Source organism: Cryptotermes secundus, unplaced genomic scaffold (assembly GCF_002891405.2).
Source record: "Cryptotermes secundus unplaced genomic scaffold, Csec_1.0 scaffold265, whole genome shotgun sequence".
Lineage (NCBI taxonomy): Eukaryota > Metazoa > Arthropoda > Insecta > Blattodea > Kalotermitidae > Cryptotermes > Cryptotermes secundus.
The window spans coordinates 755,905-781,662 of record NW_019725002.1 but is presented as its reverse complement, the minus strand read 5'-3'; the positions used below and the strand labels follow the sequence as shown (position 1 = coordinate 781,662).

The window sequence follows — 25,758 nt, the reverse complement described above, 5'->3', positions numbered from 1 at the left end:
TCTTGCTTCATTCTGCGTATTAAATTTCCTTCTAATAAGTACAATAGATGAAAGTGACATCTGATATTACAGCCAGCATTAGAGTTCTGGTATCGGCCTACATAAGTCAGGACATTCGGCTCCGATTGCTTAGTCGAAAAAATGCTATGGAAGCGTTGAGCATTCCTATGGGCCGTCCTGACAGTATATGTAGCCTGTCTTGTATTATCATTAGCGTTAAGTACGATGTAACAAAAGAGGACGAAACATTGAATCAGGGGAGAGATTAGGAATTCGGGATCCATATAAATGACGTATAATTCCTTGACTAGTATGACTACTGCTTATCAAGAAGCATTCTGGCGAACGTAGTTAAGGGTCACAAGTTACAGAAAAGATATCAGGTATCTGAAAGTCGAATTGTAATGCGGAGTGGGAACTGGATTATTGTCTTAATTAATGAACTGTTTTATACTTAAATAATACTGGAACTTCAGTAGAAACATGGGCTCGATGAGAGCCATCAGAACTGTAGGTAAAGGAAAAGGTAACGTAAAGTTGTCCTTATGCTTAACTAATTAAGCACTACGGCATGAAGGCGTATGGGCGAGTGGATGTAGAGACCAATATTTTCTTGACCTCGGCACTAGTTGGAGGTGAATGGTCAGCTTCACGCCTCGACCTCTTTACCCCCGTCACTCATAGTATAGGAGGCTGGGTGGACCCCAGAGCCGATCTGGACAACATGGGAGAAGTGAAAATTTTTGACCCTACCAGGACTCGAACTTCGAACTCTCGATCGTCCAGCCCGTAGCCAGTCGCTATACCGACTACACAATCCCGAGGTAAAGAGTTGGGAGAATAACATTAAAATAGATTTGAGAGGCACAGATTATGAGGACCTGAACTATTATTCTGTCACACACACACACACATGCCTAAAATGTGTGACGCACACACACTGTTCTTACCGGCACGCCATACTGCATATTATCACACATCCAGAGGACACGAGACCAAGAGAGGGACTGGACTGACGAGAGGGAGAGTCTGAAGGCTCCCAGAGCCGTCAGACAGTAAAGTATTATGAGTCCCGTAGGACCCGGAACCAAGAGTAACTGTGCTGGCGAGGATCAGCAGCAATCCAGAAGCCAGTCAGACCAAGAGAGTGTGTTGAGCTGTTTTATACCCCACCGCTCGCTCAGAGACCTGGGTCTTTATCCGATGTATATAGTGTATAACACACTGGGGGATACACTCGCGTCTCGTGGAAAATTTGCGCTAAGTACGTGACAGAACTACAAACAGGACCTGCAGATAGCATATATATGTGCAGAAACATGCCGTCCTAGACGTAGAACTCCACGTGTTGGAAATAGTGTTGTGTTGACTGGAATATAATAAATATTGTCTACAGTGGGTATTTATATTGAATACAATACAACTCTGATTTCATTCTGCCGGGAATAGGACATAAGAAGCGAAATATATTTTCAAGAAAACAAATCAATTTCAGAACCTACAATGGGAAAATTTTGTAGTTTATGGCATTCGTTTGCTCATGTTTCTACCTACATGTATTGTAGCATTGCTGTCGAATTCTCAATGATCATTTATTAGAGAGGAAAAGAAACGAATTGCATGTCATATTTTCTCCTGACTTCTTAACTGCATTACGTTACTGCTGGACCATACATGGAGGAAATACTATTTTCTGGGTTATACTAGATTTGAAGTGCCAATGTGCTTAACAATAATTACATTCATTTATTTGAATGCTTGCCAACAGCAATAATTCAATTCAATTGTTTGTTTGTTTAAGTGCTCGCTCAAAAGCCCAAAGGCAAATTATGAAGTACGAGCAAAGAAACAAACAAAGCAAACACAAACTCACAAAGCTAAACCAAGGCAACATGTATGTTAATGTGACTAAATTGAAGACTTGGACCATGCAATTAGTGCAAACATGCCAACAACGAAACAATAAGAAAAAATATATAAACTAATACTGAATGTAATTAATATTCTATTGTTAATAAATATCAAGTACAAATGATATGGGTGAAGCTGAGATCTCTTTATGAGGGGGGGTGAGGAGCCTATCCATCAAGAAGGAATTTCTGACAGGCAGAAAGTACTGAAGAAGAGACATCTTCGGGGGGGGATTGAGGGCTTGGTTGGGACCAGTAGTCTGGCCTCTGATGTCCCTGTCGGTGAGTGAGAGACGGCGTCTGAGATAACTAGCTGCCAGCAGCCCAAGAGAACATGACATTACGTCCGAGAGCAACTTGGATGGGCGTAGATGCATGGCCTTCAGCTCTGCATGAGTACAACCGATGGAAACTAAGACAGCCACTATACTGAGGGAGCACAATGGATCTAGTAGAGTTCGGGTTCTGTAAAATGTTGGGAAATTCTTGAATAGCTGCACAACTGGCGGTTTAACAAAAACGGATCATCTCCGTGAAGTTAATTAACATAATTCTAATTCATTCTGAGACTGGTGCATTCGAGAGACACTGAATAATACGGCGCCCAACACTAGAAAGAGTTGAGGAAGACAACAGAGGACATTAGTATTACAGGTTCATTTTATGAAGTGGCTGCTGCATGGAAGTTCTTTGGTTTCTTTCTGCGTAAATAATTGATCATAAACTCTGTGGGTTTGTGACAATTGTTGATTCATTACACCACAATTATACTCGCTGTTATTCACTGCCTGAGGTGTAGTCAATACGAGCATACAAAGTTCTGTGAGTTGAACACACTCCATCCAACTGCTACAGGTCATCAATTGTGTTGTTACTGCACGTGAGGATCTCTCTTCTCCTTGTGGTATGGCTGAAAGGTGTGGGCTAAGAACTCCAGTTTTCTAGTTTCGGAATATAATTTATAGATATTTGGTACGAATTCTTGGATGGGAATCAGCCTGTCCGTGATTATGATATTACCTACATTCATTTATTCATTAATTCATAAATGGTTCTACAGCCCTTTATTGGGACCTGGCCTCTTCTTCAGCTCCGTACTCTTTTTCACGCAGGCGGTAGGACTCCTTGGATGGGTCATCGGCCTGTCGCAAGGCTGCTGCCTATACACAGGATAACACAAACACAGAATAAATGCATACACAGACATCAATGCCTTGAGTTGGATTTGAACCCATGATCCCAGCCTTCGAGCGAGTGAAGACAGTGACATTACCAACATAGGACAGCAGAAGCAATGAAAAACGCAGACATATAAACATACATGCCCTGAATGGGATTCGAAACCATGATCCCAATTCATGATATTACCTTCTCACAGTGGTGATTATGAAGAGTTCTATCTTCTGGGATATGACGCCATGTAGTCGGCTGAAAGTCGACCGACGTTTCGGAGGAACTTGTCGTCCCCATCTTGAGACCTGAGGAGTTGTCCTGAAGATAGAGGCGATGTTAATCCGAAATGCAGGTTTACTTTGAACGTACTACATGGCTTTATATGCCGATGACGAGAAGACAGAACTCTTAACGATCCTAGCTTTCGTGACGTAAGCATGCCTCAAGTCGGGAGGGGACTGTGACTGGTGCTTAATGAATTACTTAAGGATTTAATTTTCGCGACTAATAGCAATGGTCAGGATCGAAAATGAACCCCCTGAATAACGGTCAGAATACAGAATCTTATTCGCAGTCTTCCTATCGGCTACTATTTCACCGGCTTCGCTAAAATGTAAAGTTGTCTGTTACCTTAAGTAATTAAGCGCTATGCCATGAAGACGTATGGGGGGGGGGTTGTTAGACGCAGAAATTCGCGTATTCTTGACCTTGGCACTAGATAGATGTAAGTGAAGGCCTATTTTCTAGACAATCGGCTCACAGATGGCGGTAAGTTTGTCGGCCTTACGCGCCGACCATCCTTTACCTCCAAGAATATTCATGGTACTCGTTTCTGCTAGAGGCTGAGTCGACCCCAGGGCCATAGTGCGGCTGGAAAGATTAGGTAAATTGAAAAAATTCACTTCATCGGGACTCGATCCCGCTACCTTCCGGCTTGTAGCATACTGCCAAAGAGATAACACATGCACATCTATATTTAGATGGTCCATGGTGAAAACTAAAACAGATAAGGTTACTAAACTACCTTCATTGCGTTTAATTGATATGCTATAATATTCCTGACAAGGTTTAAAACCTGTACAATTTGAAACAAAATAAGAGCATGGTTTTACGAGAATATGAAACGATGACAGGATATACTCATAATTTAAGTAATGTGATGTTCATTATAATCCTCTATATTTTACGAACTCTGCAAGATGTTATTTTTATGATGGTTACACGCCCTTACGAGTACTTGACATCCATTTACATAACACATGTTAACTTGTTTAAACATAGGAACCCTGTCGTTAATTCTAAATGAAATAATTGCATATGGGAGTGAATTTTAACAAGGGGAGATATTTTCTCCTCTGACATGAGAGGGGAGTGAGGTAGCAACCACGCTAGACCGTTTTCATTATTCATGAGGAGCGTACACTTCGCTGGTGGGTGACACGTCACACCTGTTCAATTCCGTTCGGTTCAAAGAATTTAAAATACTACACTCCCTTGCTCCTGGCCAGTGCCATGTGACAAGGAAGATCAATGTACCCACCAGAACGGTTATGAAGTTCTGTTCTCCAAACTACATGCAATATTTCAACCGAGTGAACGACCGATCAACCAACCAAACAACCCAATACAGCACACTCTTTCTTGAGAAGATAATAAGTGCACAACCAGCTACCAAATTTGTCCGAAGATTTTTTTTCTCTGTTCACAGCAGCCCATCACATGTTCCTATCCTGAGGCAAAATAATCCGTTCCAAAACCTCCCATTTCCTTAAGGCCTATTTTATTTTTATGGCCCAATAAACATTTAAGTAATTTCTTTTCTCCAGGGTTTCCTACCAAAAAAACTTGTATGCATTTCGCTTCTCTCCCGTCCGTACCATACGTTTTAAAAAAAAAAATTGGAGTCTGTTCTTGCTCTACCACCAATACAAAACAAAGGTAAAATTACAGTTTCGATTGTTTCGACATTAAAGCTTTTAGATGGCTTAGAGGAAGACACAAAACACTGAACCGTAGAGTAGGAAGCGTTCCCCGAATTTTTAGAATAAATTATAAATGCCTCTTGAATTTCTGTTTGAGGCATTTACTCAGACTTAATACTAATGTAATGAAAATAGGTTTATTATTTTAATAGCACCATCAGCTCAGAATTTTACAATAGACAGAGTTACCGTAAGAGAATATCGGCATTCAGAACTGAAATACTAAGTCTTGCCCTACCTGAATGCGACAAATCAAGAAGAAAACAATTTGTTTTACAAATGAATTTTTTTGAATTTCTGATGTATTATCTGAGATGAGTCCCGATTAGAATTCAGCCTGTAATTCAGACGTTGCTGTGTGCGATTCAACGTCTCATGCATATCTGTACTTTCAGATGTTAGTCCTCTCAAATGCCGTCTCTTTTAGTGTGTATGATGTAAGCACGTCTTCGAAGACGGGGAGAATTAACATACGTGTATTTTACAGCCATGCCAAAATACGCATTTATTGAATTTTTTTAAGAAAATAAATTGGCCTCCTGTGACTTCACATCACACATTCACCTTATGAGTATTTCGTTCATGTATCAAGTATTTTCTGGGGGGACGAGAACTCAAATTTTGTACGCATGTCTGTCTGTGGTCACTGATATATGGAATGTTACTTCATCATAAGGACATCGGAGGTTACATTAGGCCCAGGGTCGGGTTTACAGTGGTGAGTATCCCGCCGGGGCAATCAAATTAAGTTATGACAACTCGCTACTTTGTTCTTATATCTTATAATAATTAAAAATACATATTAATGCTTTGTGATTTTATAGAAGCATACGTCTCAGTAAAATCTGTGGAGCCCTGGGCTCTCCCCCTTTAAATCTGGCCATGATTAAGCCTACGCAAGATACATCGAAGCGCAGCTGCAAGCAGCTTAATCAGATACTGTATACATATCCATGTTTCTAGACCACTCTGAGATTTTCAGTTTACTAACGGAGGCTTATCGTTGCAGAATATCCTGGGCCAGTTGAATCTAGTGATGCACTATGTCTCTAATATACATTTTAATATTATTCCCCCAATAGTGACGAGGATTCTGACCAGATACAGCCTGCTTTCATTTATTACCTACTCATACACGTACGTCGTATATTGCATCTTTGCCATCGAACTTTGCTGTCAAGTGGATAGCACTATTGCTGCCTAATCCAGAAGTCTGAGAGTCAAATATTGACCCGAAGATCAGGCACATTGACTTCGGAATTTAGTATTTTTCCTCAGTCNCACAAATCCCACTTGACCAGACCCCGGGATCGAACCCGGCCCGCCGCGATGGGAAACCAGCGCAACACGGATTTTCTTATTACTGCAAAAAGAAATATGAACAATTACTTTCCAAAGCGGAAAACCTGAATGTAAAGGCAAAAAAAAAAAGAGGAAATTTATCGCTGTAACAGACCGTGGAGACCGATAGGTTTGTAAGACGTCGAGGCTGTTATATTTTCTAGACAATCGGCTCACAGATGGCGGTGAGATTGTCAGTCTTACGCGCCGGCCGTCCCATTACATCCAGGAAGATTCCTAGTGCTCATTTCTGCTAGAGGCTGAGTCGGCCCCAGAGCCATAGTGCGGCTAGGATTAGGTCAATTGAAAATTTCAATGACCCCATCGGGAATTGAACTCGCGACCTTCCGCCTTGCTGCATAGTGCTTCGCACATTATAAATATTCTATCGTAGATTTATGTGTTGAATTTCTAAATGTATTTATTTCTGCCATCACGACTTTTGTGTATATTCAATATAGCCAATTATCTGCTATATGTTTCGGCCTTTCGGCCATCATCAGGTATCTGCCTTCACTGTTGGCTGCACTGCTCACCACTTACACAAGCCAGGGTTTACAATGGGTTATTTTGTGTAACGCATCAATATAACAGCAAACCTGTTTATGGTCGAATGGCCAAAACATGTAAGGATAATTAAAGTATAGTGCGTCCATACAGAAGCCGTCATGACGAAAATAAACACAATTGCATGCTCCTAGATTACGGCCAGCCACTGCCCTGTAACACTGTGATTGAGTTGTCCTAACGCCGAGATAATATTTTTACTGTCTCATCATTACACAGAACCTGTAACCTATGGACCACGTAGATATCAAGACATAAACCCGAATGGTATACAGGCGTCCAAGCCGAGTAATAGCTTAAACTAACTTACAGCAGTAGAGGCAGGACCACTGGTTTGTGTGTTTAAGGGATCTACGTATCTAGGCCGCCATGATGGACTTAATTCGGCTGTGTTCATACATACCCCTTTAACCCACTGGGTACTAACTTTTTCCAATACAATTTATCAAACGAATCATTCTAGAATAACTTAAACCCCACCATGTTTAATGAAAGTTTACTACATGAAATATGAGGTAGTGACATTACCAGGGTCAGGGTTACTTTACGAATAGAGGTTTACTGCCAATCATTTCGTCTTGGCGACAAGTCCCTTCAGATTCACGACCAGCATTCTTTTTTCAATTCAATACTTGTCTTTATAGTCCTTATGCATCATCCTTTCTGACAAGAGGATGGATCTGTCGTTTAAAATTGCTGCTGGTCCTCGCCAGCGCAGTCACTCTGATATTGCCGTTAAATACATTACAAATATAACACAAATTTTTCGTGATTTCTGGTAACAAGACAAAACAAAAGCCTTACCTTAACTGCTAGATATATTTGTAGTAGCGTTCATGGATACGAACTGTTCCTCAACTTCTATCTCTTGAAGTAACAGAGGAAAAGCTACTTTTTATATTAATAGGATTATGAAGGACTCATGACTGAGCAGCATTGTTTAAGACGCATATATATATATATATATACAGGTTTACAAGCAACAAGCTTCAGTTGCTGGACAGCCTGTAACAGGATGACACATTGCAAAATATACAGACATAGCGGGGTCGTTTGTGCAGATTCCAAGTTTCTAGCCATGCGTCTAATTAAACCGACATAGATTCATAAATAAACAATGAAACAGAATGTTGGACAGCATGAAACATCGTTATAAGCCACAGTTTCTAAAACTGTGAGTAGCGAACTTCCAGGTGGTCGTGACCTATTCCAACGGGGGGGGGGNNNNGGGGGGGGGGGCGACTTCTCAAGAAGTATACAAAATGTAAGTACATCCACGCACAGTCTGGGAAGTTAATTAGTCGGTAAGATTTAATATAAGTGCTTTCGAAAAATGTAGCTGCAGCGGGTGAAATATTTCACGAATATTTTCGTGACTGTAAAAGAATATTTTACAGCTTACTGTGGGAGTGGGGAGGTTGTAGAAACAGAATCCAGGGCTGCATTTTCCATTGACCGGAGTAAATTTGCGCTAACAGGTAGAGGTACAACAAGACGTTTGACAACCTGTTACGATTACTAAAACTCTGGGCCTCTCTAAGGGAGCCACAAGTTGCCAAGGATTATATAAAATACAGCTGCATCCATGGGCAGTGTGGAAAATTAGTAAGACTGAATATAAATGATTTCTGAAAAAATCTACAAGCGAAAAAAATGTTTTATAGTTTACTGCACGTAGAGATAAAGGTAAGTTATCCCTGTGCTTAATTAATAAGCATTACGCCATGAAGACATATGGAAGAGTGGATGTATAGATCCACGTATTCTTCAACTCGACACTAGCTGGAGGTGAGTGGTCAGCCTCACAATCGAGGAAAGATCCCCCGGTACCCATTGGATAGGAGGTTGGGTGGGCCTCAGAGATGGTCTGGACGTCATGGAGAAGGGAAAATTCTTGACCCTACCGCGACCCAAATTCCGATCCGAGATATTGTAAAGCCATTTAGGTTAGCGCTATTACTCTACAATCTAGTGTTGAGTGACCCTCGACAATAAGCAGAGGTTCACTGTTCGCTGTTCGACAGGGAGTATCGTTTTAGTATTCGTGGTAACATAAGTTCAAGAACCTTTGGCGTAAACCACGCACACTAATTAGGACGACAGGTCCTGTGATTTAATCCAGGAAACACGTGAGTAACCGAAACACTCCCAACAGGAAGTCACTTTCATGTCTTATGATTACTTGTAAATAGGCTTCACGTTATAAAGACTGCGGCTCTTCCTCTATTGTTTGAACGAATCTCTATCAACTTCACAGATTATAGAACCTAGTGTTGCGACTGAGTGACCAACACTCCTACTTCAAAGGTTCTGACTGCATATGAAATAGGGCAGGACACTTAGTACCATGTCTTTTCCAACAAGTTCCGTATCCTTCCCAACAATTTCCACCTCCTTCCCAACAAGTTCATNTTGTAAATAGGCTTCACGTTATAAAGACTGCGGCTCTTCCTCTATTATTTGAACGAATCTCTATCATCTTCACAGATTATAGAACCTAGTGTTGCTACGGAGTGACCAACACTCCTACTTCAAAGGTTCTGACTGCATATGAAATAGGGCAGGACACTTAGTACCATGTCTTTCCCAACAAGTTCCGTATCCTTCCAAACAATTTCCACATCCTTCCTAACAAGTTCCATATCGTTCCCAACAAGTTTCATAATCTTCCCAACAATTTCCACATCCTTCCTAACAAGTTCCATATCGTTCCCAACAAGTTTCATAATCTTCCCAACAATTTCCACATCCTTCCTAACAAGTTCCATATCCTTCCCAACAAGTTTCATAATCTTCCCAACAAGTTCTATATCCTTCCCAACGAGTTCCACGTCCTTCCCAACAAGTTCCATATTCTTCCCTGCAATTTCCACATCCTTCCAAACAAGTTCCACATCCTTCCCAACAAGTTCCACGTCCTTCCCAACAAGTTCCATATCCTTCCCAACAAGTTTCATAATCTTCCCAACAAGTTCTATATCCTTCCCAACAAGTTCCACGTCCTTCCCAACAAGTTCCATATCCTTCCCAACAAGAAGACCAATCATTCAGATCATCCTCCCATTCGACACTACACAATCTATGCAGTTGCAAACGCATCATTAAATAAACAAAGAACGCGGTTATATTGTGCCAGAGCGTAGAAAGAAAAGGTGATTACGAAATATGAAGTGGAAAATATCTAGAAAAAAAGTAGTCACGAACAGTTTTAGTGCAATCAGTTTCAAGGAAAGAAGTAACAAAAAAGAAGCCCATCAAAATAGCCGCCGTCTACGTCAAGATGGAGCTTGAATGATATAACCTGTATACGTACGAAGTGATGATGAAATCCGCCACTGAGGTGTATAGCACTCACCACGGGTGGAGACTATGCGTGTACGTGTATACGGATTGTGATACAAGCTGTGCAGAATTAATTAAGCGTGGCTGATAAAGTGAAGTAATGTAGAACAAGAAGAGACCTCGTTTCTGCAGCGAGATATATTTTAAAGCTGCCGTGAAACTAGCTTTATAACGTATTCCAGAACAAATGCACCACCCAGTTCTTAGGCACTGAGTTTGTAATAAAGTATCGACTTAACAGCAGATTCTAAGCAACACTACACTTCTTAAAGCCGGACAGTCATAACCACTGAGCCTGACGTAAATGTACAACAAATAGACAAAAAAAAACAGTGGTTTTAGTCCGCAAGCGAACTATTCCGACCGACCGCCTCTGTGGTCCAGTGACCAGAGTTCCTGGCTGCAGATCCAGAGGTCCGGGTTCGATTACCGTCGCTACCAGATTTTCTGAGAAGTAGTGGGTCTCGAACGGGGTTCACTCAGCCTCGTGAGGATAATCGAGGAGCTATTTCATGGAAACAGCGGCTCCGGTCTAGAAAACCGAAATTAACGGCCGTGGGGATTCGTTGCGCTGACCAAGCGACACCTACTATCCGTTAAAGTGGGCACTAACTTCGCCGACAAGAGGCGGTCGCTCGGCCATAAATGTACAACAGGAATATAAGAGAAGGAATTTGAAGACAAATAAATATCTAATTCAGATACAAGTATTCACTGTTGTTATCATATTCAGACTGTCAAGAAGTTAAGACCGAATAAAACAACTACCAATAAGATTTTAAGGTTTATTTTTATTATATTATCACGTGTAAGGGAGGTATGCGTGAGTGATATTGCGAGTTCTAGATCTGATTGACTGGATTTATTAGCCGTCTCTATTACAGTTTCACTTCACGTATTTTTCTTCTTGTGGCTAAAGAATATCTCACCGTTGTCTGCCTCTAGTCTTCTCTTCTGAATTCTTCTGCATTCCGCCTTCTTTTTGTCAGTTCTCTCCCTGAGGTAGGTTTTGGTCGAATCGTAAGATCATCTCCTTGAAAGTTTCTCTTTTTTTTTTGGTCTCTGATGTAACTTCCCGTTCCTGTATCCGTTGCCTAGGAGACGTCTTCAGTATTTCCTCTGTTGTCGTGATTATTGAGACCTTTGTTACTAAGTAACCCGAAGTTCTGTTGCTGACAGCGTTACACTGGATGTCCTGGTTCCATATCTTAATACTTCGAGCAACCAGTCACAATAAAATCTAAATGAGACTTATATTATATATAAACTGTTTAACAAGAGCCTAAACGTAGTATTATAATAGAGGACTACATTAGAAGAATGAACCAACTTTGAAGCAGATTATAGTCAGTAAAGACTTGTTTCCTCTCCTTTTACTGAGACTATGTTTTCGACGCTATTGCTGATTGGTGAATATACAAGTTCCAAAATGTTCTAATAATCTCTTTTGTTTAGTTATATCGAAAACTGTAAGACTTAAGCACGAAGTATTTTTTTTCCTTGGCACTACAGCCCCAGTGGGCTTAGGCCTACCTCCATGAACTTCTCCGTTCACTTCGGTCTTTCTAGATCTTACACATTCGGTAGGACTCCTTGGGCGGGTGATCAGCTCGTCGCAAGGGCTCTACCTGTACACAAACGCAGAAAAACGCACAGACACAAATTAACATCCATGCCCTGAGTGGGATTTGAACCCACGATCCCGGTTTCCAAGCGAGCGAAGACAGTACATGCGTTAGACCGCTCGGCTACTGTGACCGACAAGCACGAAGTACACTGTACACAAAAATTGTGTTTGACCTTTCTCTACAGTTTTTCTTCAAAAACAGTTCTCTGTCCGACAGATATTCAGTGACGCGCACAAGCACATGTAGGTCCCCATGTAAAGTCATGGTTAAACACTTCTGAAGAAAAAGAAAACTGATTTGTATCGAGAATATTTCGTGAAGTTTTAAAATACCAAATTTCATCTATAATCGTCAGGCGGTTCTCGAACTGTTTCATGCGTATAGACTGATGGAAGAAAGGGCGAAGCGAAATTAATAAGTGCATGTGTGTTTATTCTGATCCTGTTCTTTCTACATATTCGACAGGGACGGAACTCTGATCTGATCGACATCATGACAGGGCCGTGCCATGGCTCAGGTGATTAGTGGCCGGCTCCACTCCGCAGTGGCTTCTGTTACATCATAGGTCACGTCATGTGGAACTTGCATTGGAAGAAGTGGTAGTAGGGTAGGTTTTCTATGAGTACTTCGGTTTCCCGTGGCAATTCTCAATCCACCAGCTCCTCCGCGCCCATTAATCACCTTATCATCGACACTATATAGTCCCGATACTGATGGCGTCGTTAAATAACCAACTAAAAACACGGGAAAGGGAGAAATCCATACCCATTTCAGGAGCAGAAGGTTTCTGGCTATTATCCCATGTTGCACTGACGTCTACAGCTCTGTTCGATGGGCGGATGACGGAAGGGAAACGGATAGACTAACAGATGAACACGATTCAGTCTTTCTTTTTTCTTTCTTTCTCCCTTCCTTATTTATCTTTTCTCTCAGATAAACAGACCGTCCCAGATACACGAACATTTGACAGAGAACTTCTGAAACTCGTATGAATACTAAAGGCACGCCGATGGCTCTATTTGCTGTTCCGAAGGATTATATGTTACTGGTTCTGCTACTAGTAGTAATATGTACTTACGGAAAATCACCGTATAAATTTTACATGGAAAGCTAGAATGATTTATCACTTATCGTCATAAAACAAAATAATTAGAGCGGTGTTCATGATAGTTTATAATTTCCCTAGCAATTACCCCAACAGAATCACACAACCTTCACTGATGTCCCACAATACGCAATGTAAAGACCTTGGATCGGATGGGTGTGGTGCTGTTCCCACCCCAGACTTATTGAACTGTTCAAGAATAATATTTAAAGTGACCAAGAAGGGGGGGAGTCTCGTGATATAAAGAGTTTAATGAAAATAAGGGAATTACTTGTGGGATTTGAGGCTATTACAGCGGTTCCCCTTTCTCAAGGGAGCATTTTTCAGCAGAAACTAATATATATATATATATAGCGACATAGTCAGTACGAAAGGAATTCTAAAGGAGAAGGACCTATGAAGATCAGTAGTTTCTTGGGCGACTGCCTCTGCAGAAATTAAATGGAAGTAGATATTATCGTTTCTGGCATTCTTTAGTCTTTTAGCCGCTGCATACCAGCGCGAAATTATGCGGAATATCTGCGGTAAGCTTCAGAACCTCGATATCCTGCCGTCTATTTACGACACTTAGCTGTAGCGCTTACAGCAATCCTCATCAGGAGCGAACGTCACGTCAACATACCACGCGGAATACAAATCTGTATCCATGGAGAGCGAGCTAAAACACAAACAAGACCGTTAGTTATTATAACGAACTACCTTCATTCAGTGGAGACCTTTTGAGCATTTAATAGTCGCTCGAAGTGGGCAACAAATTAAACGCCTGATGTTTGCCCGAAGGTTCATAGCGTATTCTCAGATACCGGGCCCGCTTCTTATCCTGACCCAGATAAATCTAATCCATTCCCTTAAAACCTATCTGTTTACGATCCGTTTAATATCACACTTAAATATATATATAGTGATCGACTAACTACCCCCAAAGTTATCTCCACCTTCTCGTGGTGGTGGGGCTTGCGTGCCTCTGTGACCTGGAGAGCTATGCCGGCGGTAGTTTAACTACCGGTAGGGTCACCCATGCCGGAAATGTCAAAGGGTAGAGTCCAGAATAAGAGAGATATATGGTCCTCCAGGTTGGGGGTTGGGCATGAGACTGACAATCTCATTCCGTAAAAAGAATTTGTTCAGAAACCTAACAACCAGCCTCGGGTCATCATGCGTGGGTCCATTCCTTTGGCAGCACGCACTGGTTGTGGAGACTGGTTGTAGAGGCGGCCAAGGCTCACCCACGGCTGTAGCGCCAAGACGTAGGTAGGTAGATCGAGCAACTTCGCTCAAGCGTTATGCTTTTGACCTCTACTACCAGGTTCGTATACCGTCCGGAACACTGACCTTCCTGAGATTCTTTGCAATTTTCTTTTCTCCCTCTGGGGAAACTCCGCGATAGCATTAGACCACAATCGCCTCCTTCCACACCCCTCTCTATACATTATTCATTATCAGACAATCATTCGGCGCTGATACACAGGCAGACACCTTAAATAATCTACAAATACAAACAAAAATACGCATGTCTACCAAACGGCGTTTTCTCAGGTTTCAGGATTAAAATTTTCGTAATTCCTAGCTCCGCCATGCATGCTTCATGCACCGCCCATCTCTTCCTCCCCGATTTAGCCTAATAATAATAATAATAATAATAATACATGAAGAAAAGAACAAATTATGACGTTCCATCATATGCAGCTTCTTCCTGTCTCCACTTACTTCCGCCCAATTGGGTCCAAATATTCAACTCAGCCCTGCGCCTTCACGCGCTCTCAATATACGTCCTACCCTTAACACGATAAGGGAACTGGGGCTAGGGGCTGGACGACCGAGGGGTCGGAATTCGAGTCCCGGTACAGTCAAGAATTTTCTTTTGTCTACTTCGTCCAGACCGGCTGGCTGTGCGGCACACCCAGGCTCCTATCCAGTGGATACAGCGGACTCTTTCTTCTGGTTAAAGCGGACGGGGTCTGAAGCTGACCACTCGCCTGAGATTAGTGCAGAGGTCAAGAATACATGGGTCTATACATCCACTTCCACATACGTCTTCATTGCCTAGTGCTTAATTAGTTAAGAACTGGGATAATTTGACCTTTACCTTAATATTATAAACTGTTCTACGACCAAACAAGAACAAGAGAAAAGCTATAGTTTCTTCATTGTTTTAAGCTTTATGAATTCGTTCAGGAGACGAGAAGACTATATTTCGTTCCTGTAGCTTCAAAAGGTATATATCTATGATGGAATATAGGAGATAGATATAATGAAATGCAATCACTTATTACGTGTTTAAGTATTACTGTTCTCCAGCAGAAAATTTGAGTTCTTGCATTAATGAGGACGTGTACTCATGGAATAGAAAGACAGAAAGATACACGAGTCCTTAGTGACTTTTAGAAAGAATCCTGTCACAATCAAGTGACAATCTTGACTGGCTTGACGAATAACACTGAGTCAACCAAAGTATGTACGCTTACTGAACAACAATTCATACTATGATATACGGCATGTGCTAGGCTCCTGAATTGTTTTATACACGCTACTCGTTGTATTTCCGGTCTTCAGCTTCATTCCAGCGACTCGATGTATCACACATCGCATCGACAAGGTCTGCCAACAGGAAGAGTCCAACTATCATCTTTATTAACCAACAAGTGTAATTCCTGTCGAGAAATTCCATTTCAGGAATCTTGACATATTGTGCTACATCAATGTTCTAGTAGAAGACACACAACGCCAAAGCTGTATGTCGCAGGAATACTGATGCGTTTCTGTACAAGGAAATTAAATCGTTACATCCAGGAGGCTTTATCTTCAATTCGATAAAATCTCGTTTTTTATCAAAGGTTTCAAATATTTCTTTATAGTACTCCCGTAATTCCATTCCAAAAAACATTTATCACTCACTCGTGGAACTGAGCCCTTCTTGGGAAGCCGCTAATTGTTCAGGCACACAAGAACTTCCCAGAATTTTAGGGAACCCGAAGTTTCATTGCCGTGTTCACAAGAGCCCTCCACTGGTCCCTATCCTCAGCCAGATCAATCCAATCCATACCATCCCATCATCTCTCTCTCAGATCCATTTTAATACTGTTCACCTACTTACGTCTTGGACTTCCTAGTGGTGTCCTTCCTTCCTTTCTTCGTGCTACATGCCCTGCCCATTTCATCCTCCTTGACTAAATCATTCTAATTATACTTGGAGAAGAATATAAGATATGAAACTCTTCATTATGTTATCTAAAATATGTCCTATTTATATTTCAAAACACAACGTTTCGGCTACTGGATTCCATCTCCGTCTTCAGGTAAAACCTACTCAGTGGGGCCCAAGCGATAGAGCTATTCCCTACCCCCGTCCGCAGATAGGGACGGTGTTTTTAGAGAAAAAAAAAAGACTATGGATAATGACGAGAAACATAATGTTTCTGCTAATAAGGGATCATGTTGTGGCAGTATATCTGGTCTTCAACGGACATGGAATGTCACCGTCCACACTAAAAGCTAACGTGACAAGAATATCACGTATTCCAGTACGAAATGCAAACTGAAGATGGCACCACAGAGCAGTAGTCAGCCATTTAAAACATATCTGTTTGTATGAGACAAACTCCGTCTTAAATGCAACAATTTAATTGTAGTTCTTTCTTCTTTCCTTCCTCTACACTACATGTTTCGGCCCTAAATTGCCATCATCAGGTGTATATTCTTACGTAGCTGCTACACTGCCCGTAGTTTAAAATTTAAAACACCAGTCTTTCCAATTGTAAGTATGTATAAAATCTTTGTTAACCTACACACGTCAATTTGATTTCCATAATTGACGTGTGTAGGTTAACAAAAATTTTATACATACATACAATTGGACACTCTGGTGTTTTAAATTTTAAACAACGGGCAGTGTGGCAGCTACCTAAGAATATACACCTGATGATGGCCATTTAGGGCCGAAACATGTAGTGTAGAGGAAGGAAAGAAGAAAGAACTACAATTAAATTGTTGCATTTAAGACGGAGTATGTCTCATATATTGTGTGAGTGTAACAGGATGCTTAAATATAATATATCTGTTTGTACACTTTGGCCTGTTCATCTACTGCTAAATTTTACGAAATCTATAAACAGATAATATAATAAAGGAAGAAAGATAAATCTTTTCGATGAGCGTGTAATAAACGTACATCTATTCTAATTTTTCAAAAACTTGAAGGTGACTGCAAGTTTTATATTAGCCTACAACTTCTTAATAAGACGTTTGTTACAATATTTGCACTGCTTAAATATTCAACGCTACTAAAATATGATGTGATGCATAATCACGTTTTGGCCCTCATCAGTCAGCAGTATCACGTCTCATAGAATAATCAGAAAACAGCGAGGCTTCGAAAAAACAAGATGGCTCTTCCTACATGCAGCAGCAACCAAGGCTGACTTACAAACTACGAGTACTACTTTAAATGACTGCTCAAATCGTCTGTTTGTGAGCGTCCAGTCTGTTATTGCCTTCTATCACGCTATAATTCTTTCTATACAATAACTCACGTATAAAACCTACGTGACAACATTCCCCGAAATTTATTTCATAACAATTTGTGTAGCCGTATCGCTCAGTAGTAGGTTTGTTTCCTACCATAGATTTTGCGTTTGTTCTGCCAGCAGGTGGTGATGTGTTGTTCAACAAGATTATGATTTACCATTCATTATAACGTACAAGCAGCACACGCTATCATCGGCCACCAAGTCGAATCTTTTAGACGCATTCCTCATGAAGCTATGCAGCCCAAAGCAATGCTACAGTAGAGTCACCGAAATATGTGATCATTCTGAAGAGAACCAGTTACAGAGCTCTTCAATAGGGCAGAAAACAGACCGTTTATGAGTCCTATAAGTCATATAATATTTTGAGAAAGGTATGATGCATCTATGAAGGTTTAAAGATCTCAGGGTAAGTGATGGACCACGGGAATTCAAAACAAGCAATTCAGAGGTAATAAACCAAAGAACTGCGCAAACGCTCTAATGTCTCTTACAAAATAATGTAAAGTTATCTTTGTGCTTAACTAATTAAGCACCACGCCATGAAGGCATATGGGGGAGTGGATGTATAGATCCACATTTTCTTGACCTTGGCACTGGTTTGAGGTGAGTGGTCAGCTCCACACCCCGGCCGCTTTACTCCCGAGAAGGAGCCCCCAGTACCCATTTTAGAGGAGGCTGGGTGGACCCCAGAGCCGGTCTGGATGATTGGAAAACTGAATATTCTTGATCCTATCGGGACTTGAACTCCGACCCCTCGGTCGTTCAGCCCATAGCCAGTCTCTATACCGACTATGCTATCCCGGCTCCTAATGACTCTTATATGTAGCAAGAAGAACTCCTAGTGGCTAACGTAAAGATAATCTGCCTATATTTTAGTTCTGATAACACTTGATATAAATAATGCAATTGATATGATTCGCTTCGAAATTGATATTTCGTATTTCAGCCTTTGTGTAAAGTAGGTCTACTCATCGCTTATAAAGTATTCATGGGACACACATCTGGGAGACTGGTGAGCTCTGCGATATAGTACACACTATCATTCTTCGCTAACATGCGATGTGTGTGTACTGAAAAAGTCGTAACGACATCTCGCTTAATACTCACTAATGGACCACGTCAGTAGGTCGAAAGATATTATTGCATAATTTTTGCTGTTTTTATCTCTTCGATAAAATATTTAAATTATTCTAAACTTAATACTTTGAAATTAAGTTACTTTCCGCAGACTCTCCAAATAATGCTCTTTCAGGTGGACAGGTCTCACTCCAGTAACCTAGAAGACTCTACTGATGGAAAAAAAAAAGAGATGTGGACAGGGCATGTAGCAGGCATGGGGGAGATGAGAAATGAACACAAATTTCAGTCGAGGAACCTGAAGGAATCATTTGGGAAGCCTAGGCGTAGATGGAGGTGTAATATTAAAATTGATCTTAAATAAATAGGTTGTGACGATGTGGACCGCGTCAAGATGCTGACGATAGGGACCAGTGGGAAGTTCTTGTAAGCATGGTAATGAGTTTTCGGGTTGCATTAGAGGCAGGAAATTTCGTGCACTGTTGGGCAACTATTGGATCCTCAAGAAGGATTCTGGGAATTTGCGCACTATTATTTTTTTCCTATCAAGCCTATCCGGATGTTCTCCGAGGTGAACCGCTTTGCTGGGAGCATCACTTGCTCAGTTTCCACCCTTCTAGGAAACAGTGAAATGTGAACGCGCAAGGAACAGGAGTCTAACTCACATTCATATTGCAAATTACCGGTTGCAAAGGAGATGGCCGGATGAAAGCATGCTCGAACCCCTTCCATCTCCCCGACGTGTTCCGATAGTGCACTCTATTCACAAGCCGCATATATTGACACCTTGCCAGAACAGGATAATGTATGGGTACAGAACATTACGAGGTACCGTATATGGCGTGGATTAATTCATATAAAGCCAACAATCCAGTGAAATTCCTGTTATGCATTATAAAGAGCATTAATTAGAAGCATCGGCCTAGAAAACCGAAATTAACGGCCGTGGGGATCAGTCGCGCTGACCACGTAACACCCTATATCCGCTAAAGTTGGCGCTAACTTCGCCGACAAGCGGTGGTCGGTATAGTTCGCTTGCGGACTATAGACAACGGAGTTTTTTTTTCTTTGCTTAACTAGAAGCAAGCGGTGAACTATCCATGGAGGAAATGGACATTTTTACATTTTATCCCAGCAGGCATGATAATTTCAGGCTGCGAGTGATGAAATGAGTAAAATATTGTTACAGTGGTCTACCAAGTAACGCCCGCAACATACACGCGTGCAACAATAGAAGGACGGCGTTTTCTATATGGTCCGTACCGAGAAGTTTTAACCAGGACTAGACTGCCACGGTAGCGAATACTATTAGAAATAGGGCATAGTCTGCTGTACTGAGCCTAGACTGACAGAGGCCTTGTATATATTATACATACTAGATATTAAGACGAAATTGTAAATAAGTGTACATAGTGATAATGGACTAATACTATCGATTATGACTGACAAATGACAGGCCCGACCTCTCGTCAGAGAGGGCGCCCCACGTGGACAGGACAGTAACTTTTATCTAAAAAGAAACATCTGGTCATGAGCCCCAGCCGGGGCTCGACACCAAGACAGACAGACTGACTGACCGTCAGTCGCAACGTGAGTTTGACTTTGACAATGAATTTAGTTGAGTTTTGCATGGGATGCTGCGAATATAGAACCTAAGCGCGTGAAGCTGAATAATTTCCACTGTCAGAAGCCGCTATCAGAGAACGGCTGATGAAGACATAGCAGGTTGGAAAAGACTTAGCGGGTCCTGTGGCGATTTGGGACTTGAGGATAATTAGCAAACGGTAAACGACGTGAGCACAGAAGCTGAAGAATCTCAATTGTTAAAATCCGTTACCAGGAAACGAATATTGAAAGCAGACTGGGAAGACTTAGCGTGTACAGACTTAGTGTACAGATCTCCACTCTACTGAACGGAATGTTGGCAAGGTATAATTCTCAATCTATCTCATCGTCGGCTGAAACAATACGAGCCAGCGAAGTGAACAGAGACAGATAAGCTGCTTTTGAAAGGTTGGGATAATTCTTCTGGAAAGGAAAGATGAATTTGGACGCAACGTACTGTACCGACTTGAGTCCCCCCCCCCGTATAAATAAAAGCAATGCTGTTGCCTAAACAACTAGACTAATGACGGAAAATTCCGTGCACTGGTTCATTACTTTTAACAGTATTCTATATTTCAAAGAATATTCTGATAATTAGAATAATTATTATAACATGCATTTGCAGTTACTCGACCATCTACAGCCACCGTATTAATTTCTCAGCCTGAGCGTCCACTTAAATGTTTAAAATTACACAACTCGTTTACTATCAAGGATCTCGGGATTGCTCAGCTGGTATAGCGACTGGTTACAGGCTAGACGGCCGTGGTTCGATTCCCATCGGTGTCAAGATTGTCTTATCCACAGAGGTGAGACCGCCTCTCGGTCCTAGCCAATGGGCACCAGGGGCTATTTGCCAGAAGTAAAGCTGGCCGGCCACTCACTTCCATCTAGTGTCGAGGTCCATATAGTAGAGTTATACTCGCACCTCCACTCCCCCGTGTGTCTCCATGACGTAATGCTTAGTTAATTAAGCAGAGGAACCAGTTTATCAACCTACCTTTACTATAAGGGATTCTGAGTAGCTCAGTCAGTACAGTGACTGACCTACGAACTGAAAGACCGGAGAATTGGTATTCGACTCCCGGTGGAGACGAGACCGTTCTGGGGCCCATCTTTCTCCTATTCCCTGGTGGTGTAGAGGCTTAGCGGTTACCTTCGCATGCTTAAAACAGAATCTAGTAACTTTCTAATGAGGCCGCGCCATAGCTCAAGCGGTTAATCGCTAGCTTCCCACGGCGGCTGCCCGGGTTCGATCCCAGGTCTGGTCAAATGGGATTTGTGGTGGACAAAGTGGCGCTGGGGTAGGGTTTCTCCGAGTACTTCGGTTTCCCCTGCCAATCTTAATTCCATCAATTGCTCCACAATCACCATCACCTATCATCTGGGTCTGGTACAATAGGCCAGAAGTGGCCGCAGTACAAGGAACTTAGTCCCACCCCAATAGCAATAAAAAAAATTTCTAATGATGTAATGATCTACGTCACGATTTCATGACGAGAATCCTCAAAGATGTTTGAGACAGAAATTGCGTCTTCATATGGGCAGGGGCAAGGGTCCCGATGCCTGAAGGAGCGTTTACAAGGTTACAATTTCAAACACGTCTTAACGTATTTGAAGGGCAGAATCCAGTCAGGAAATCCTAACACAGCCCTATTTAGGCAGCCTGTGCCTTGATGAACCCAAGACAGCAGCACCTGCGCTGGTGGAGATGGAGACACAAGCAGTGCAGCCTCTGCTTCTTAATAACGGATTTCCATGTTATTACGGACGTGTCTTCCTTCTCCCGTTATCTCCGAGAAAGAAGTTTCCTGCGGTGATATCTAATGACGTACGCGTACGTATAAATAACATGTTTCAGCTTTTACTGAACGGTTGGGATCAATTAAATGCAGCCTTTTTCATTCTGTAGGACTGATATTATCACTTGACTTTCAGCTCTAAGCCACAGAATTCAGTGGAAGAACGGGATGCTTCAGAGACTTGTTTAAAGACATCGAATTACTTTGGAATTTCTTATCTAAAGAATTTTCTCGAAACTAGCCTTATTATTTGGTGTTAGAGGCATCTGAGTGGATACGAGTTTTTGCCCCTAGGTTTTTTTTTCAACTTATGTCTAATATGTAACTTTCGTTTGAAAGTTAATAATTAGGTACGGGTTCAAATGAAAATTCCCTACTTTATTTACTCTGCTCTAAAACAACATAAAGAAGAACACCGTCACAGATTAAAATGTGCCGCCTTATTTTTGTGTTTAATTATTTATAAATGCAGCTAATTAATAAACCCCAGCTCTCATATTACTTGCGCCCAACCTCTCACATTGCTCAGTAATCACGCCGCAATGCGTGGTATTACCACATTAATTACAAAAGCGAAGGAATGTAAGAACCTCATATCTTGCAGCCGCTATATTCACGACAAACTCAACCATAAGACGGTCTTGAAAACTGGTTCAAGCGTAACTCATCCGTACGTGAGGAGTCCAAATAACATATTTCTTGCTAAACCTATAAAACCTTGAAATGTAATTGAACATTCGTCGTTGCACGTGACTACCCAGTTTCATCACTGTCAGATTAAGTCCTACAGTTCTGATGTCCTCACTAATGGCCTACCATAGGTTTTATTGGTGACATCCAAACATTACAAATGTGACTCAGGATTAAAGGGAGGTCTGTACACTTCTAGAGCTTTGTGAGCAGGTGTCTCATGTCAGAACAAAAAACTGGAGACAGATGAGAGGGGTAGGTATGGCTACTTCTAATCTTGGAGTGAATCACCAGGCGGAGCGACGTGAGGGACAATACACGAACCAGAAATAAAACTACAATGGCAGAGACGTAACGTGTTACATATTAAAATGATATTCTGTTGAATATGTTAAGTGTGTCTACATCTCGGATGCAGGGCACAGGTCCCCCATCTCCCTCACACTAAATTAGACGATCTGTTACTCGGATTTTTATACATTCATGATTATATATTTAATTAGGTTTCGTTAAAATGGAATTAATAAACTAAAATTCATAACAGATGATTACATCTGGTATTACAAATGGTTTCCTTGAAAGTGTCTCCACCTTGTCGTTGGGGTGGGGCTAGCGTGACTCTGTGACCTGGAGAGATAAGTCGGTGGTAGTTTAACTACCGGTAGGGTCACCCATGCCGGGAAAGTCAAAGGGTAGAGTCCAGACTAAGAGAGATACCCTGGTCCTCCAGGTTGGGGGTTGGGTATGAGGCTAACAACCTCATCCTGCAAAAAGAAGTTGTTCGGAAACCTAACAACCAGCCTCGGGTCGTCATGCGTGGATCCATTCCTATGGTAGCATGCATTGGTTGTGGAGACTGGTTGTAGAGGCGGCCAAAGCTCACCCTGGGCTGTAGCGCCGAATGGTAGGTAAGTAGGTAGGTGGGTGGGTGGGTAGGTAGGTAGGTATAACAATTGGTATTTCTATATACGCATTCGCAATTGTTCGTGTGCTTGGATGAATGTTTGCTCAGAACAACAGTCGCCGAAGTTTTCTTTCGATGATCTTCATGGTCCTAATATATCTGTAAAATTTCCACTGTCCGTATTGACCCGGACAGGGAACCAGAGCACACATATCCCAACGTGGGTCTGCTGGATCAAGACCTATTAATACTGTGACGAATAGATCCACTGCTAACCAACGACTCGGTAAACACTTTCACGCCAGAGCCAATGCGGGCAAGAAAAGGATGTCTGTTGCTAAGCAACGGATCAGTAAACACGCCTAAAACAATATGGGACAATAGTAGACGGCGTTTTCCGTGGGGTCCATCCAGAGACGATATAACGAGTAGTTCCGAGGGAGAGGTTACTTGTTTTCGGAAGTTAAGAGAGTTCAGTTAGAGAAGAGTTCATTTGAGTTAGTTGTCAAGAATTGTATCCAGTTCTAGAGATGGCAGTCTAAGGTGATTGAGAAGAAGTCTTCATGAATAATTTGAAGTTACAGTGAGACTGTGTTAAATCCGTTGCCAGGACACGACTGGTGAAGACTGAGAATCCTAAGGCGTGTGTAACGGTGAGCTGTAATATCTCTAGATCATCAATAGCACTGTAATTGCCTGTAATCTGAAGTTGTGTGAATAAGGTGTCGATAAATACAACCATCCAATCCAGAACTCTTCTTAGAAGTCATGCGCAAACCCCCAAATTCGCGACACAACAATGATGATGGAGGCAGCGCGTACCTCCGAAACGTTGGCAATACCGACCACATCCACATGGTGCAAAGACCGAAGAGCAGAATCATCATTATCATCATCACCACTGAGTGGATTACCTCTAAGACTACACGAACCTTTAAACCGATTGAACTGAAAAGCAATCGATCTTGTTTGCCATGGTATAAAGTCTGTTTGTCGAACTCTTGTAAGTAATTTCAGCCATGAACACGAGAATCAGACAAGAGAAGTCAGTTCAGCAGGGGTGAGAGGCTTTGCTCTAGATAAAGGGGTCGTGAACCCACTGACGAACTTAGAGGAAGACGGTCAGAGTGAACAGGATAGGGTTGCCAGATGTTGTAAAATAAAAAAAGGAGTGATGTCTCGTTGCTTGTTTATAACGAAATTTTTCACAACTAATAGGCTATAAAATACACATAATCGGTCCCGGCTTAACCCACGAAAACGTATCTTCCCATTTCTTAAGATATATTTGATTATGTTTGGCCTGGAATTTCAACTTCTTCCGTGGAGTCGTCTTTGATGGATCTTCTTCGCCCTCAGACATTTTTGCTAACTTCACACTGACTTTCTAGCGAAGATTGAACGGATTAAAAATACACTATCACCAACAACCTCTGTTTTGGTTTAGAATCTCAAGTGTTGCCAACATTCACGAAATGCAACATAACGAAATAAACTATAACAATATAATTTTCCAAGGATTACAGAAATTTTATGATAATATTTAACCCATGAAATATAATTCGCAATGGACTTAAATAAAAAACGGAAGAATCCGGGGAAGACGGGGTATCTGGGAACCCTAGAACAGGTAGAGGAACCACGACGACTGTGATTAGCTTACGTCACAATTACGGTTGCTGTTATTCCACTCCGCAATTGATTTACTGAATATTTATGCGTCAATAAATTACATAGGCCTATTCCTCTTCTCACAACTTCTTGCTACATATACAACACTAGACAGTACCTTACAATGTATCTAATGCCTTCATCACATAATTCAATAGAACAACAAGGACCCATGTTAGAATTATTACTACCGCAGAGGTTCCCACGGCCATGCTAATGATGACAAGACGTTGAAAGTACAAGTTACTTACAACTTTTCCTGCAGTAGCATGACGTTCATCCCGAGTTCTAGGGAGATCGCTCAAGCAGTACGTCCATATCACTGATATGTGTAGCTGAGTCTCTGGACAGACAGACGAATTGCAAAACATGAGCAGCTCGGTATTAAAGATATATACTGTGACGAATATGACCATTGTTAGACAAGGGTTAGGT

At 41.6% G+C, this 25,758-nt stretch overlaps 1 protein-coding gene across 4 annotated transcripts in view; it reads right to left on the bottom strand.

Annotated features, from left to right (window-relative positions):
* Nucleotides 1-25,758, bottom strand: part of LOC111863167 (calcium/calmodulin-dependent 3',5'-cyclic nucleotide phosphodiesterase 1) — a 640,341-nt gene that overhangs the window by 137,108 nt on the left and 477,475 nt on the right. The window lies entirely within an intron of this gene.